General features: G+C 33.2%; 1 pseudogene; it reads right to left on the bottom strand.

Moving 5' to 3' along the window:
- Window positions 1-13664: 13664 nt before the first annotated feature.
- The window catches only part of LOC120248346, a 37238-nt pseudogene continuing 32949 nt past the window's right edge, over window positions 13665-17953 (bottom strand).

The following is a 17953-nucleotide window of genomic DNA, read 5'->3' as shown; positions in this document are numbered from 1 at the left end:
TCTTCTGGGATTCCTATGATACGGATATTGTTGCGTTTGACCGTATCGCTGAGCTCTCGAATTCTTCTTTCCTGTTCCTGGATCAGTTTGTCTCTTTTTTTGTCAGCTTCTTGTTTTTCTATAATGGTGTCTTCTAAATCACTTATTCTCCTTTCTGCCTCTTCAATCCGTGCATTGGAGGCCTCTAATTTATTATGTATCTCATTTATCGCATTTTTTAATTCTTCATGCACATCTTCCATTTCCTAAATATTGTCAACTAACATATTGCCCTTATGAAAGACTGTGAGAACAAAGCAAAGAAAGCACTGACTTTTTTAAAACTGCTGTTTTTGCCATAAATTTAAACATAAAAAATTCTCTCCTCAGGTATAACTGCTGAAATAACAGTATCTACAAACACCAAAAGAATTCAAGGTAGTGACACTGACACAATTGGATGTAACTGAATATTTTCAAAACTACAGTTTTTTGTTATATTGGCTATGAGTCAAGGTTATGATTTTATGTACTTTCTTTTATATGTAATATGCTCAGTGTTTATAAAGGTGCTTATAATCTATTTACCAAAATCAAATTCTGAAATATTTATTCCAATTACAGTCTAATCTCATTTTATTTCTAAATGTTTAATATATTTTAACTTCCAATAACAAAACTATAAATCAAATGCTATCTGCTAAAGCTATTCATTTAAAATAGTGTATATCTTCATCTTGCTTTAATTAATATGTGGAATTTTATTATGATTTCACATAAAATTAATGGAATTGTAACTGAATTTTTACCAGTGATCTGTAAGTAGTTTTAAATCAGAATACCTGACATCAACATACTCATGTCTAAAGTAATTACTACTAAAGTAATAACATGGCTTATATCCCAGTTATCATTTCATAAACATCTTATATTAGTTATGTTTTATATTTTTTGGAAATTTAATATTGAAAAATAATATGTATTTGTACTAATAAAACTACTATGTAAATTTGAATTATCATTTGATTCCTATCAATATAATTTTCATTGTTTTTCATTGTATTTCTGTCATTTCATGCTATCATGTAAACAGCATTATCAATTTCATAAACGATGCTCCTTTTTGTTTGACAGAAAGTATATCAGATTTGACTGATGGTACAAGACTGATCACTGACTTTGCTAATACAATGTGATAGACATACCCATTCTGTACATTGAATGAGATAAATATATCCGTACAATTTTTTGACAAAACTGTGTAAAGCTCAGAGTATAAAATTTTTTGTCCAAAAATATAGTGTTGACATAGGTATGTTAACTTTTAAAAATTATATCCACAACTCCTTCTCTCCAAATTGGTCAATGAAATTGCCATGGATTGAAAAAAATCATTACAGATATTTTTATTATTCTTGTTAGAGCCTTTTAAGACATGAAATTAACAAAGTTCATAGTTCTACTGAGTGGATGCAAATCACTTAGACATTAGTTTTTAATTTTTGTCTGTAACAAAGAATGAGGAAAAACTAAAAACTAAGAGATTTCAGTTTCTATATTCTTGTGATATGTCACTATTTTATGTCTCAATCATAATCTGGGAAGAGTTTAAAGAATTGAGAGGCTTTTCTTTAACAACCCTACCTCTTTATAAAAGTGAAAATCAGTAACAAAATTGATTACAAACTCTATCTCATTTTTTAAAAATTCCAGTACAATTAGCATACAGTGTTCTATTAGTTTCAGGTGTACAATATAATGATTCAATAGTTATACACATTAATCAGTGCTCATCATAAGTGTACTCATAATCCCCTTCAACTATTTCACACATCCCCCTCCCCAGCCACCTCTCCTCTCCTATCCATCATTTGTTCCCTATACTTACATACTTAAGAGTCTGTGTTCTTTTAGTCTCTTTCTTTCCCCTTTTTTGGGGGGAGAGGGATATATTGTTCATTTTATTTTTCATTAGCTTTTTTTTTTAAATTCCAGAATTAAAGCAGTGTTATATTAGTTCAGGTGTACAATATAGTGATTTGACAATTCTACACATTACACAGTGCTCATCATGATAAGTGTACTCTTCAGTCCCTATCCCCCCACTCTCCTTGCCTCTGGTAATTATTTGTTCTCTGTTTTGTGATCTGTCTCTTTTTTTTTAAATTTGTTCATTTGTTTTGTTTCTCAAATTCTACATATGAGTGACTTCATATGATATTTGTCTTTCTCTAACTTACTTATTTCACTTAGCATTTTACTCTCTAGATTCATTCATGTTGTTGTAAATGGCAGAATATCATTCTTTTTTATGGCTAAATAATATTCCTATATATATTCAAATATATATATATATATATATATTTGAAACAAATATTAAGAATCTGACCTATGACAGCCACTAGGTTGTGAAAAAGTAGTAACAACACTCAAACAAAATTGTAAATAATTTTTTTACACTTATTGATTTTTGAGAGACAGAGACAGACAGAGCACAACTGGGGACGAGGCAGAGAGAGAGAGGGAGACCGAATCCAAAGCAGGCTCCTATCTCTGAGCTGTCTGCACAGAGCTCGACGTGGGGCTCAAACTCACAAACCAAGATCATGACCTGAGCTGAAGTTGGACGCTTGACCGACTGAGCCACCCAGGTGCCCCAAAACAAAATTCTTACTCTGAAAACTTACATTACATTCTAGTCGGAAGTAAGGTAAACATTTACAAGACTATGGAATAAATATATTATTAAATTATATAAAGGTGTTATGACAAACAAGACAAGAGAAAGAACAATACTGCCACAAGGATTATAGCAATTTTACTGCAATAGTGAATTAATCGTATTCATACACAGTATTTTATTTTTACAGTATGATATGTAATATTGAATATGAGGAGATGGCTTTGACAACTTTAAGGTTAACATAATATTTGCTAACTTGGTAACAAATGCACATCTTAAAGTCTGTTGATACTTTTATGTATTATTCCAGGTGTAATTGATAGATATACTGAATTGATGCTTTTCTAATGTATAGGATACATACATTATTTAAGTGATATAAATATATAAAATTTTCAAGAAATTATTATGCTCCATATATTTATATCACTTCACATAGGTTATTCCACAAGGGTGTGAAATTCTGTATCGCTTTTTCAAAGGAAGTACCTTGCCCTCCATTCTCTTTTCCCCTTCCCTGGGGCTGCGAAGTGTACATGTATGTGGTAAGACAATTTTAATCATGTACATAAAGAATATGCCCTGGAGGATAACAGAACAGGTTGGAAGTAATCTAGATGCAAAATTACATTCTATAGCAGAATACACATATCCATTCTGGAATATTCAGGGACCCTACACTGTATACAGAAGAAATCAATTTCTATATTGTTTGAACCACTGTATTTCCTCTACAATAACACAGCCTGTGACAGATTCCTTTCTATTTATGGATATAAAGAGACAAATAAGTCTGTTAATGGGTGAAATATCATAAAAGTATGTCAATTTAGAATGAATGAAAAAAGTTCAGATTAATCAATGTGGGAGGATATCATAATAAGAAAACACAATTCATTGTAAAATTCAGTTTTGTGCCTCAAAAAAATTACATATAGTTTCTATTTTCGAAAGCATATTGTTGAGACAGGGTAGGAAAGGTAGGTGGCATATTTATAAACTTTTCAGGAATGAAGTCACAGAGCATTTCTCCAGGGAAGATTACTTTTGTCATCACTATTTGGCTGAGAAATTCTACATCATCAATACCCCATCATTTTGGAGATATATGATACTAATAAAGCATCTTGATGACCATGATGATGTATATGTGAGTCAAAATATATCATCACAATGGTATCTTTGAAATGATTTATCAGAATAGTATATCACTATGGTGGATGTTGGATTGATGTTGAAGTACCAGCAAGAAAACACCCCTCAGACTTAAAATCGTATTTTCATAGTAAATGCTTTATTTTTTATGAATTTATTTTTATGAGAAATGAACTGTTACAGTGTGTCAGGTTGGTGAAAAAAACACACAAGGAATTCAAAATATTAAATCTGTATATTTTACTACCATGAAAAGATATTCTTATATAAAGAAAAATTTAAGTACAGAAATCAAATGAACTGTTCAATTGTTTATGGAAATATTTTACTCCCATAATCCAACTAAATATAGCTAAAATTTTGTCCTAGACTTCCAATTTATTTTTGTTTTCTTTCATACATGTTGTAGATTAAACTCATATTAGTTCGCAATGAGATTGTAAACAGGCATTTACAATTGTTCAAATTTATTCCTGATAACCATCAAAATTGTTATATCTGAACATCAAAACATAGATGTCCTAATGAAATTATCAGCCCTAGGTTATAGGTGAATGTATGTGTTCTCTTGATTCTCTGAGTACTTAAACAAAAAACAGATATCCACAGTCTTATTAATTTAGTGCAGAGCCCTAATTAGCTTAGATAAGTATGTGGGTGCAAGCTGAAAATTTACTGTATGCACCACAGCCCCAGCTAAGGGGAATCCTGAGTGACAGTGGTACAGGGAAATTTTCTAGTTGGGCACAACTTTGGGTATAGCTCCTGATTATCTACTCTGTTTGGAAAGAGAAATCACTCAAGGTAGGGATAAACTTGGCCTTACACGCAGGAGGAAATGCCATACAGGAGACTGAAAAAAGCAAAATTAAAACATGGAGAAGACGTATGTTAATGGACACACCAGATTGGGAACAAAGTATGAAAATCTTTTTACTGCACAGTAGTATCCACCAGAGAGTAGTCACCAAATAGCGATATTAAAAACAAACATATTTCTACAAGTCTGTTGGATATTTCCAATTTGAAAATTTGAGGATATCTCAAGCTGTCCCCAAATGAATACATCATGTTACTTCTTGAAGCTTGCTTCTGCTCATTACTTTATTAATGTTAGTTAATTTGTAACACAATGGTCTAGATTTTGGAGAATTTCATCAGGATAAAGGTCAATCTCCTCATAAGGATTCTGGAAATATTAGCTTGAATGTTCCAGCTGTGTTAAGAGAGAGTTTACACAGGCTTCCAGTTTTGGAGGGAATAAGTCACAGGAAGCAAAGCTACAGCATAGAGAATATAGTCAATGGTATTGTAGTAATTTTACATGGTGAAAGATGGTATCATCACTTGTGGTGAGCATAGCATATTATATAGAGTTGTTGAATCATTATGTTGTATACTGAAATTAATGTAACATCATGTATCAGCTATATTCAAATTTAAAAAAAAAAAAGAGAGAAGTTGGGGGAGAGTTTGAAGATACTCAAAATTAATATGGATAGACCTGTTCTATGTTAGGAAGGTAAACTTATCTATGTAGAAAACAGATACATAGATAATTGGGAATGCGAGACTTTTCATGATAGCAAGGGATGAAGTTACAGAATCAAAGAAAATATCTGGTTGAGAATTTTGTCTTCAACAAAGAATCTATGAGAACACAGGGATACTCTAGAACTTTATATGGTTTCTCATGTACTCAAATAAATATTTGAAAAGCTTGCTTTTAGTTAAGCATTTTCAACTAACGTAGCTAAAAGCAGAGGAATTGAAAAGGAATATGTTTAAAAGTATTTTTTTGACAGCGTACAACTTGTATCCAAGGCAACCACTGCTCCATTGATGATCCTTCTCATACCTACAAGGCGAGGAAGCCTGAGTGGAAAAGACAAAGAATCTCAGCTTAAGTATATTTTGTGTGAGTAGGTCATAGTAAATAGTTATGTAATATTTATTCATTCACAATTCAATCATTAATTATCTAAATATCTAAGGATCAAGACTCAAATTTTGTCCTCAAAGAATTTTAGACTCCAACATTATGAAGGAAACAGATGGGAACTAAGAAAATAGTTCAGGAGGAGAATTTATTGGGATTGCTCTTGTTAAATTAAGATTAAATTTAAAGATATTAATGTAAAGATATATACTAGTAAATTAAATGAATTGAAGCAAACAGAAAATAATGCATGATCCCATTAGGAAATAAGGTATATTCATGGCTGAACTATTTTGTTATCCTTTTTCTAACATGAAATATCATAAAATCTGATTCAATTTAGCTAAAAAAGCATAATTGACAATTTTTTACATCACTACATATTTTATTTTATTTTTTTTATTTTGGGAGACTGGCCATTTTGAGAAGAAAATACCATCAAAATCAATGATTAATCACTTAGGTATGGATGTTTTTGTAATTTATCAAATTTTTATTCTTTATTTTTAGAAATTCTTCTTTGAACATATGCATCCTCATATAAATTTCTTGTCCTAGAATAATTTACAAACAAATGACACTTTATTGCTAAGAATTAATTCAAAAACATAACTTGTTTAACCTATTATTTTACTGGCTTCCATTATTTCATTGTTAACAAACTTGGGAGCATGCAATTTAATTTTATGAGACTATTTTCCTGAAATTTTTATTAGTATATTTCAAAGATAGTATTATATTAGAAATACACTCTGAGTGTTTGACAGAATTCATATAAAGAGGACAGATGAGAACCTCAAGGTCAAAAATCAGGTGTTAATAAGAGCAGAATTCTTCAAAGCTTTCCTAGCTCTTCAGTTGAATCCCCAGATGTTCCAAACTTGTAAAGCCAAGGAAAAGGGCAAGAAGAGGTGATTGCTTTCACAGTTTACATATATATATATAGAGAGAGAGAGAGAGAGAGAGAGAAAGAGAGAGAGAGGATCATTTTATTGTTGATGCTATTTTTAGATATTTTATATGTCAAACATCATGGATGACTTTTTTCACCTTTATTTGCATCTTTTGTAAATATATGTATATAACTCTATAACATATTTATAACCATATATACATAGGTATATGCATACACAGTTATGTTTTTTGTGAGTAGAATTTTGAATTACATGAATTATTCATTTAAAACTAAATAATGGAGAATTAAATCTTATGTACAAGAATATGAAGTCACATCCAAAAATGGCTGATGGGAAAATATAAAAATAGTATTTCAAGCTGAGCATAGCATCACATTTGAATATCAAACAAATAAATTGACACTGCTATACAAATTACAGAGAATCTAAATTGCTTTACCAAGTTTAGATGACGTTGTCACCTGGGGAAAAAGCTTGTAAGTTACACATAAGGAGTGTGTATTAGATTTCAGGATCTTTATTTCTCCACAATCACAGTTACACACACAAAAAAATAATAATCACCTGTATTATTTAAAAGAAACCACTGTGGTGTATTGTTTGTATGTGTGTCCGTATGTCTCTGTGCATGTGTGGCAATCCTGCATTTCTGATCCAAGAAAAAAATTATAACTATTTAAAATTTGTTTTAAAAAATGCTCAGCATCTGTAAATTTCCTCCTTGGAAAAAGACAATCAGTTATTATTTCTCCAGGGACTAACTGAAACCTAGAAAACCATACTTTTGTGATTCAAGTCATATACTCCTGACTCCTTTTACGAAGAAGAAAACATGTAAATGAGGTAATGATTTAAACTTTTCTTTTTCAGAGATATCTTTTTCTATTTCGGTTATAAGTTTTGTGATAATAACAAATGTTATATTTTCACTTACATAGAATATATCAAAAATTTGGTCCCTAAGCCAATATAACTAAAGCTTAAAGAGTCAAAGTTGTCATTGTAATTTGAGAATTGAGAGCCGAGAAGGAATACCAATCTTCTGGTAACAAAATGCAGTTGAGAGAGAATGAAAGAATGGAAAACACTGAAAGGGGAAGAGAATTAAAAACAAAAATCAAATTAGGGTTGATGCAGTAGAAATGTGCTATACTTGAAATCAATGTTTAATTATTCATTAAAGGTTCTGGGTTGGTTGTTTTCTTTTTGTGCTAAGGTAAAAAATAATTGATCAATACAGTTTCTCTCATAGTTCTCAAAAAGGGGAAAGTAATACAAGAATCTATATGGGATACAACAGAAAAACAAAACCACCATTATTTCGATATAATACTACATTAAGTAGTTAGCACTTTATATTTTCTCTCATACTAAAATCGAGTGTTATTTTAACACTTAAATATTTATTATCTGCACCTGAAATATACAATTTGAGTGAGTTTCCCCCATGGAGTAAAGGTGGGAGATATGCTTCCTATGGGATAGTTTTGTTTGTTACTACATTCAGATCCACTAGCTCTCAAATATGTTCTCAGAGAAGAAGTAATACTAAGAGCTCCTGGGTGACTCAGTTGGTTGAGCGCCTGACTGGCTCAGTTCATGATCTTGTGGTTTGGGAGTTTGAACTCCGTGTCAGGATCTGTGCAGACAGCTCAGAGCTTGGAGCCTGTTTCAGGTTCTGTGTCTCCCTTGCTCTCTGTCCTGACCCCACTCAGTCTGCCTCTCTCTCTCTCACACACACACAAAATAAACATTAAGAAAACATTAAGAAAATTAAGAAAAAAGAAAAGGTAATACTAATAGTTTTGGAAATAATATTTTGGATATTGTAAAAAGATTATTTTCAGAGTTTGCTTATATATCAAGGATAAAATTATCCTTTAATTTTTATTGCATTATAAGATAACAAATGTTAGTGATAAGCATCCTATGCTGACTATAACCATGATGCTTCTTAATATTTTCCACTAAGCAATACTATGTAATAACAACTATCCCATGCTTATTATATTGGGAAAACAAATATAAATGAAAAATGCTGTTTAACTTTATTAATTTGTTCAGAAAATATATTGTTTTAGAAGAATATTCTTGAAAAAAACATGCTAGTTTTGGAATTTAATTGCAAAAAACGGCCCTGTAGCCTAAAATTTCTTGCTAAACTAACTTCTTTTTAAGAGCTAAATGTTCCATTGTTAAAATGTGTTTAAATCACAATTTGATTTCAAATGAATTATAATAGGAGTTTTCAGAAAATATAAGTTGCCGCTTTCGCAACAATGTTTCTGATTTAATCCTTGGCCTTAATTTTTTTGTCCTTGATTTCTGTGTCACAAAGTTGAGAGGATGTAGACAGTGATTAATATAATCTGGGATCTAATTTCTCCTGGATAGTACTGCTTCTGCCTCATCGTATTAACTCTTCTCAGAAACATGCAGGTGATTATTTTCTTCCAAAAAAAAAAAAAGTCAAGGTCAATGAAAGCCTGATATGTGTATGGATTTCATTTCCGAAATAGTATACACTTTCACAGCATAAGAATTATATTGCATCTAGAATAAATACAATACAAATTATCCATAGCCAGTCATGGAATTTTATAAAGGATAAATAGCCCCTCTAAATCCTTTTTTAAAAAAATTTATAGTAAATTATAGCACCCAGAAAACACAAGATACCAGGTTTATTCTGTCACCTTAAATGCTTATTCTCTGATACCACATTTCAGAAAAGTAAGGAAAGTAGAACATATTACCTTTATGATACAAGTGGGCAGTAAGCATATCTACGGTAAAGATTGTTGTCTTTATAATGTAAGAGCTTAATTTAGCATGCATATCTTTAAAATCATTATGCAAAATAAATATAATATAGTTCTATTTACAAAGTGAGTTTACTCTGAGCTATGTTCAAATCAAATCCAGGTTGCATATTAAAAGGCTCATTAAGGAAAAGACTTCATTTAAAAGTTGATTATTTCTCAATGCAAGGCCTATAATTAATGGAAAGTTATCAAACATAGTTCATAGAATTATGATTCCTTGTCACCAGAAATAATATCTAGCATGCATTAAGTGTCAGGTATGGTTCGGAGAATTTTTTAGGATGTATTAACTAAGTCTTTCAGACAACTTCTTAGTAAGAACTTATTTTACCCAACTTGTATATGAGGAAGAAGAAGATTGAGTAACTTGTTCAAGTTCACTTCCATGTAATAAGACAGGCTTACATGTTGGAGTATTTGTACTTGACTACCACTCTGTGTGGCCTGTGCTATAACTTTCCCTTCTTTCTGCTCACCTAGTCAATTCTTGGCTAGCAGTGGCTATGGTACATAAATAGATAATGAATTTTATTCTCTATTCAGCTTGAGACCTACTTAGTGTAGCCTCTCAATGTCTTCTATTTCCAAGGCAATGTAAGTGTTATTTGCTATATGTCCAATGTTAGGCAGAGCTCATATTACCCTGTACCCAAAGGATAGTCCCCCATTGTTGTTACAGAAGTATCACTGGTTTTTCCAGTGCCCAAAGTGTTGTTAGTTGACAAAAGTTTGAATATCTTTCTTAGTGACACTGATCATATATAAAATCTCCATCTTCCTCTATGGAGTCAGGAAGTAAGAAAAATTATATGAGAAAAATATGTCTTCCAATGACAACCCAAAATCTAATTGAGAAATACCATTTATGCATCTGTTTTAAAGAAAAGCTTTAATATTTATTAGTTTTTTGTTATTATGAATATACCTGCTATTATCAATATCAGTGACAAAATATCTTTAAGATATATAAACATTTACTTATTTAATATAATTAACTTCCATAACAAAATTGACCATCAGTGTGTGTATCAGTATATATAAATGATAGCATAAAACTTGCCAAAATATCTATACATAAGTTACTTTTAGTCTTTGTTAATGTGATTGATTCAAATTTGATATTTAACAACTAGTGTTAGTATTTAAAGTAACAAAATACTTTGCATACTGGAAGATTTAGAGTATCATTAATTTATTTGATGGCTTTTTTGGCAGACATGCCTTCTTTTACTCAGCTATTTGCCTCTTGCATTTCTGACTTCTGTCCACAGCCCAGGGACTTTCTGAATTGTTTCAACCAAAGGGAAGGGTCTGCCTTCAAGTTGAAACATTTCTTTAACTATTAGGTTAAATGTTCCCTAACAATTTAGAGAGATCATTTGCTATGTATTTGAATGAAGAGAAATTTAAACTGCTCTGTTATATGTTTGTTTGTTTTAATGATGCTGTGATAAAAGATACTTGAAACATCCCACAGCAATAAATGCAACAGGGGCATGTTTGGAAATATATTTTTTGAAATTGGGACTATGTCAGAAAATTCAGGGTATGTATTCAACAAACTACGGATAACAGAAACATGAAAGTGAATCCAAAAAAAGCAGAGATGCTCATAAAACACACACACACACATACACAGTTTATTGCATCCTTTTGTCTTAGTGAGATATCTTTAAACAGTTCTATTATAGTAATTTGTTTCAAGAGTTGATTAATTGGGACACCTGGTTGGCTCAGTCGGTTAAGCCTTGGCTCTTGATTTCAGCTCCGGTCATGATCTCAGTGTTTCATGGTTTCCGACCCCATGTCAGTGTCTGTGGTGATGGTGCGGAGTTTGCTTGGGATTCTGTGTCTGTCCCTCCCCTGCTCATGAGCTCATGGTCTCTCTCTCTCTCTCTCTCTCTCTCTATCTCTCTCTCAATATAAATAAATAACTTAAAAAAAGTGTTGATTAATCAATATTACTTTTCTGACTCAGACATTTATACATCCTCTCAAATTCTAAACACCATGAGAAGCACTTTTGTGACACATAAATTTACAGTATATTTAATTTGGTCACCATTTCATTAAATATTCATGAGTTTCCAATATCTCTTTTCCTGCTTTCCTTTAATTATAAGTAAACTTAAGATTCACCATGGTTAGTAAAAATTAGAAGTAGCAAGATAATGATACGCATGTTTCTCAAAATTCATGGGCAATTGGAAGTCCACAGAAGTAGCCCTGATCCAGGAATTATTGAATATTTATTTTTAATTTTCTATAATTTTAATGATAAGATAAGCATATGTGCTTATTACACATATCTATGTCTATGTCTATATCTATCTATCTATATCTATATCTATACCATCTATATCTAATCTATCTATATATTTGAACATCTGGCTGACGATCATCAAATATTATCAAGAGTTTTTTTCTTCCTTTGAGTGTGTGTTTGTTTTTAATAACAAGCCGAGGAGTACCACTTAAATTATCAAGAGATAATGTGAAAAAGTTATTAACTTTATACTGCACAAAGGGATTCCTGCTAGGTGAAGGCTAGATTTTGTCTTGGCACTTTGGAAACATTAAGCATTGTTTTTGTTTTTGTTTTTTTCCCCCATAGAATAAATAGAGAAAACTGAGCAGTAATTGACCCAGCACCAAACACACAGAAATGTGTGCATGACCCGGTTAAATGAACCTATGCCATAGAGATCACTACTGTCTCTGTATTTTTAGTACTCATCCATTTCAGCAAAACAGCACATCAACAAAATAGTTTATAAATTTATTGGTTTTATAGTATTGCTCCCTTTTAATTCAAAAATGGGTTTTGTGCATAAATGGTATAAGCATTAAAAGGTTATTTCTACTTTTATGTGTCTATATTTAAATAATATTACAATAAAGTTTTCCTACTTGATCATCCAGGAAATGCATTTTGCTTTAAAAGTCAGCAAATAATAAGCAAATGTAGAAAAAAGGGGTGAATTATGATATTTAATGTAATATCAACATTTGCTATGTCATGTACTTATATACTTAATGTTAGGTAATATATGAGGTTTACATAAAATAAAGAAATGACAATGTTTTAAAATTTATTGTTGGCTAATTTTCTACCTATTAAAATACACACTGTTCTATATATTTTCTATATATTCTATTTCTATTTATTTCTTTGTCTATCTATAATTGTATATATTCTATATATCTATTCTATATATTTTCTTAAAAATGTTAATTTAATCACTCTGGAGTATTTGGCATTCCTCTAAAATTATTGGCAAGTTTATAGAATATAACATGTAAAATATATGGCTTAATATAAAAGAATGGGAACATATTTGAAATACTCACCTTTGATTTAACCGTATGTTAAATGTATCAAATATAATGTTAAAATTGAAGTACTTATAAATCCTGAACAACAGTGTTCATCTTGGAGTTTAATTTCTTTATATATTACATTTAATTTCAGTAGCCTATTAAAAACTCAGAAGTAGAAGAGATGAGAAAGGATTGAGATTCAACTAAAATTTTCCTGACTTTAGGCAAGTTGAGTTTATTTTAATGAAATTAATTCAATGAAAATAGGGTAGATATTACTGTTTTACAGGAATAGCTACAGAATTAATACAGTTTCTCAAGCCTGATAAATGACTTATGGATGGAATAGTCCACTAAAAATCACACTGCCACTCTACTTGATATTATTGTAAAGTTAAAAGTGAAAGGAAGCCATCCAGTTTAAATCAATGTATATATTTTTGTGCTTTTCTATATTTCAGAATAAATTCATTTAATCAAGCACATCAGAGAAGTAAGAGTGTAAACTAACTTAAAACAAATCTAAGGAATTACAGAAAGTAATGAAAGAGGTTGAAAAATATTTCCAATGTAAACAATTTTACGTATTTGTTTTTATATTTCAGGTATATTTTATTTCTTCATATTTACTTATTAGGGGTGACTGAAATCAAAAATATAATGGAGTCCAATTGTCATGGTAATGGCTTTAAGAGAAAACTGGTCAGATGAATATTATTGTTTTCCGTTTGCAATCAGTAAAGTCACCATTGATTAATAGATAGCCAGCAGTCTCTCAGGAATGCTCAAGAAATGTTAGATTTTTCAACATGTCTGTTCACGGGATAAAAATACTGGAAAATATCTTAGGTGAACTTCTTGATTTCATCATACAGGACAAGTACAAAATCTCCACCCATTCCTTGGAAAACGTTGGACCCTGCACCCTTGGAAAAAGCTTTGGCTCCTTCATCACAATCTTCCTCCAGCACTCAAGCAGGCCTGTGTCAGTACTTTGCGCCTTGACTGCATCATCCGATGGCCAAGAACAGTGTCGAATGCATAGAAAGTCAACCCAGAAACTGCTGTGACAGATTGTGCAGTCATCCAGCTGATGAAGATGTGAGTATTCTTGGGATCTGCAAGCAGTATCATAGATACCAAAATAGGCATCTGGGTAAATGATAATACTCCTACACAAGCACATGAAAGCCTTGGTACAGGCCTTTAATCTCATCAGATTTGTAGATCTTAACCAGGCAGTCATTGAGGCCTCTGAATTCCCTTTCAGCTCCAGCTTTGCTCACATCAGCTGCTGCTAGACAGGTACAGGCAAAGAGGATACACAAAACACAAGGAAGCAGTCCCAGCGGCACCACTTGGTGCCAGATTACCTGCAAAGTAGCACCAAAAGTGGGTTCTCTTGTCCACACCGCCCAGGAAAATCTGCTGTTTGTCTTTGAGGGCAAAGTTGAGAGCAAGGGTGGAGAGTATCCAATGACAATGGCCGGGTCACCACACCAGAAGGACGGGGCTCCCTGTTCCCTGGGGATATGAATCACCCAGTCTATAATACCCTTGTATTGCTTGTCTGCGATGATTTGCTTGCTGGCATGCTGCACCTGCAGCAACAGCTTGACTCACTCAAGGGGCACTACTGCAGCCCCTCCACCCGCCAGGGAGTCCTTGGTGAAGGACAGAGCGTGGCGCCATCTGTCATGTTGAAAGGAAAGAGGAGGTGGGTGACTGCAGGACTCCGGTAGGAACCTGCTGAGACTCTGGGGCTCTGGGATCCAATGTCAATAATTTTAAAGAGTGTAAAGTTACATTGAGATTTTTTCCCTCAATATGTAAGAAAGCAAGAATAAATTAAATCTTTCAATCCAAGGGAGAGCAAAGAATCTCACGTTTATTCCATATCAGATAGGTACCAGGTACGGTCCATATATTAAAACAGTCAAAGAGAGTTCCTGTTGGATTAAATGATCTAAAACACGTAAAGCCCTAGAACACCCATGCACTGCACTTGGTTCTCAGTATGACTGAGCCCTTCTTCTTTCATTTTCCTCCTATTCCAGACAAATATTATGACCATTTCAGATAAAAGACTTTTTTTCCCATTGTACATGGCAAATGATTTTGTTTAGTATCGTTATGCAAAAACAATACAAGCACTGTATGCACAGCTATATTTTTCAAATGCATGGGTTCTGTAACTTATGAACACTGGACTACCTGGCAGCCTGTACAAAAATATTAGGTAGGATGGGGAAAAGAAAATAGTGTGCAGTGGTTTTTCCTAAGAAAGAGAATAAGATGATCATCATGAAGCCTTTTGCACTGATGGTGATTTTCAGATAATTGGGAGTGGTTTATCAAAACTGAGAATCCTTGTGTGACATGCAAAGTTATATAAATCTGATAGTATCTATGCAGATAGTAGAAAAGCAGTAAAAATATTAATGATTTTGGAAAAAGTAGGGTTTTGATAAAAAGACATTCCAATATGAAAGTTTATAAAGAGAAGAAGTTAGTAAACTAGGAGACACTGTGAGTATATGAAAGAAGTCCCTGATTATATGTTACTACTTTGTAGTGGAAGATAAGGATGAAAATGTAAGTAATAGACATTATATAAGAAATTGCACCTCCGTGATCTGTTCTGGCCTCATTATATTTTCTGACCTCCTCTTCTTTCTCCAAAAGCATTTTCTGTCCTAACCTATTTAACTGATAGACCACTATTACATAAGTTTCAGATTTCATGAGTACACTATTCTTCAGAGCAGGACACATTTTACAGAGTAAACACATAGCAACAAAGGCATATGATAGCTGGATGTAAGAACAAAATGCCATGAGGGCTTAGGTGATGTAGCTGGTTGGTTTGGAAGAAAAAAACATTGTGAAAGGAGACAAAATAGTGCCAAGAATTATGCTCAGTGATTCGGTCATTGAAGAAAATGAGGGGCTCAGTGTAGCACTTTTCACTTGGGGTCCCATGCGATTGTACTCAGGTGAGGGTCGATTCTACTTCAGGCTGCAGTCACCTGGGTTGGGGAATCTTTCTTGGTAAGGAAGAATGTCAAGTTGGTATTTTCCACAGCTTTACAATATTTTACAAAGACCTGCTTTTATACCTATCTCCTTCTCTACACTGAGAGTTTCTCAAAATTTAGACTAGATTTTACTCTTTTATTTAATTCCCAGGAACCTAACATTATACAAGGAACTGTAAAATAAAAGGCTTACAAAGGCCAGGCTCAATAAATGGTAGTAGGGTAGCTATAGCATGAGATACGGTGAATGACATAGGGCTGGGTATTATGGAATGTGTGAGAATGTTCCCTTTCCGGTCCAGCATAGTGCATAGTGTGTCTTGAGGGTCAAGAATGAACATGCTTAGCGTAAGTCACTACTGTATCAGCTTCTGGGGAAAACACACAACTAATCAAATAAACACATGTTTCAAAACTATTTCAGGAATACTTTGTCCTATTCAGGAAAAACATAAATCCACACTAGAGTGAAACAATTTAAAAATTTTTAAAAAAAGAAAAAAGAAAAAGGAAAATTCTCATTGTGTAATAAAGCAGTAACGCCTAAGAGATTGTTGAACAGTTGGAACTAGTTCTCAGACATGGTGAGGTCCTGCCCCAAGCTCTCTGGTTGTTTTCCTGAAACTGCAGCCAATGGGACCCAATGCAAGGTGACCTCTGTCTGTCTGAAGAGAGAGTGTGTTTGAACAGAAAACACCTGAAAATGAGCCTCTATGTGCATAGTTTATTAGCATCCTTAAGTTTTAAAAAATACTAAATGCTAATACATTAAGTGACACTATCAAAGGTAAAAGTTTTATTTTTTTCCACAGATTCTGACAGGAGGGGGGGTGGGCAGTGGGGATAAGCTAGGGAATCACAGCAAAGTAGAACAAGGTCAAAGCTACTTACAGGGAGCCACTTGTTAGCAGATACATATATATATTTTTTAAAAAGCTTCGGGGTGCCTGGGTGGCTTAGTCGGTTAAACGTCCGACTTTCACTTAGGTCATGATCTCACGGTTCGTGGGTTCGAGCCCCGCGTGGGGCTCTGTGCTGACTGCCAGCTCAGAGCCTGGAGCCTATTTCAGAGTCTGTATCTCCCTCTCTCTCTGACCCTCCCCTGCTCACGCTGTCTCTCTCTCTCTCCTAGAAATAAATAAAAATATTTTTTTAAAAAAGCTCTTCTGGTTTTGTTATTTCTACTTTATGATTAGCTCCAAGTCCTTTCTTTCATATGTAATACTTTTTAAAAAATTTTTTTACATTTACTTATTTTTGAGAGAGAGCGAGACAGAGCTCAAGCGAAGGAAGGGCAGAGAGAGAAGGAGACACAGAATCTGAAGAAGGCTCCAGGCTCTGAGCAAGCGTTGAGCACAGAGCCTGATGTGAGGTTCAAAGCCACTAGCCGTGAGATCATGACCTGAGCTGACATCGGACACTTAACCGACTGAGCCACCCAGCCGCCCCTCGTGTGGAATATCTTAAATGTGTGTGTGTATGTGTGTGTAAATACAACATAGGCAACAGCATATGAATGTGCACATGCATACACACGTATGATAGAACATGGACACGAGGCAGCTGTTTGTAAAGTTTGGCCTGCCATAGGGTAAGTGTTCCATGCTATGTGCCTATATGGGCCCTGCTAATACAAATGTGATTTGCCTTCACATATTCCAAATTACATAATAAGGTCAAAGTCCAATTGGGAAATAGGTCATCAGCCCAGCCTTTTCTTGAATGCAATAGTTTTAGAACACTGTATATCCTTTGTTCTAAGTTGAAATTAGAAAGAAATATGATGAAATGCACATAAAAGGCAAAAGGTCACATAGCACCCTCTGAGATGTGTACTGGGTTCTCCCTGGGCTGGGAGAAAAGCAGTCTTTAGTAATGCTACAAATGTCTTTTTAAAAGGTGACTGACACTGTCAGGTGTAGTAGTTGAGAAATCCACATAATATCATTTGATGTTGAATGCAAGGATGAAGCACTGACTTCATTGCCCAGAGTGGGACTGTTATATGAATAGGAAGCTTCTATTTCTAGGTCTATCTCTCAGGAAATTTCTGCAAGAATGCCAGCATATGAAAAAAAAAATCTACTTAAAATTTT

The sequence above is a fragment of the Hyaena hyaena genome, unplaced genomic scaffold (genome assembly GCF_003009895.1).
Source record: "Hyaena hyaena isolate Hyena2069 unplaced genomic scaffold, ASM300989v1 scaffold_581, whole genome shotgun sequence".
NCBI lineage: Eukaryota > Metazoa > Chordata > Mammalia > Carnivora > Hyaenidae > Hyaena > Hyaena hyaena.
The sequence above is the reverse complement of the archived record's forward strand: the minus strand, read 5'-3'. Positions and strand labels throughout refer to the sequence as shown.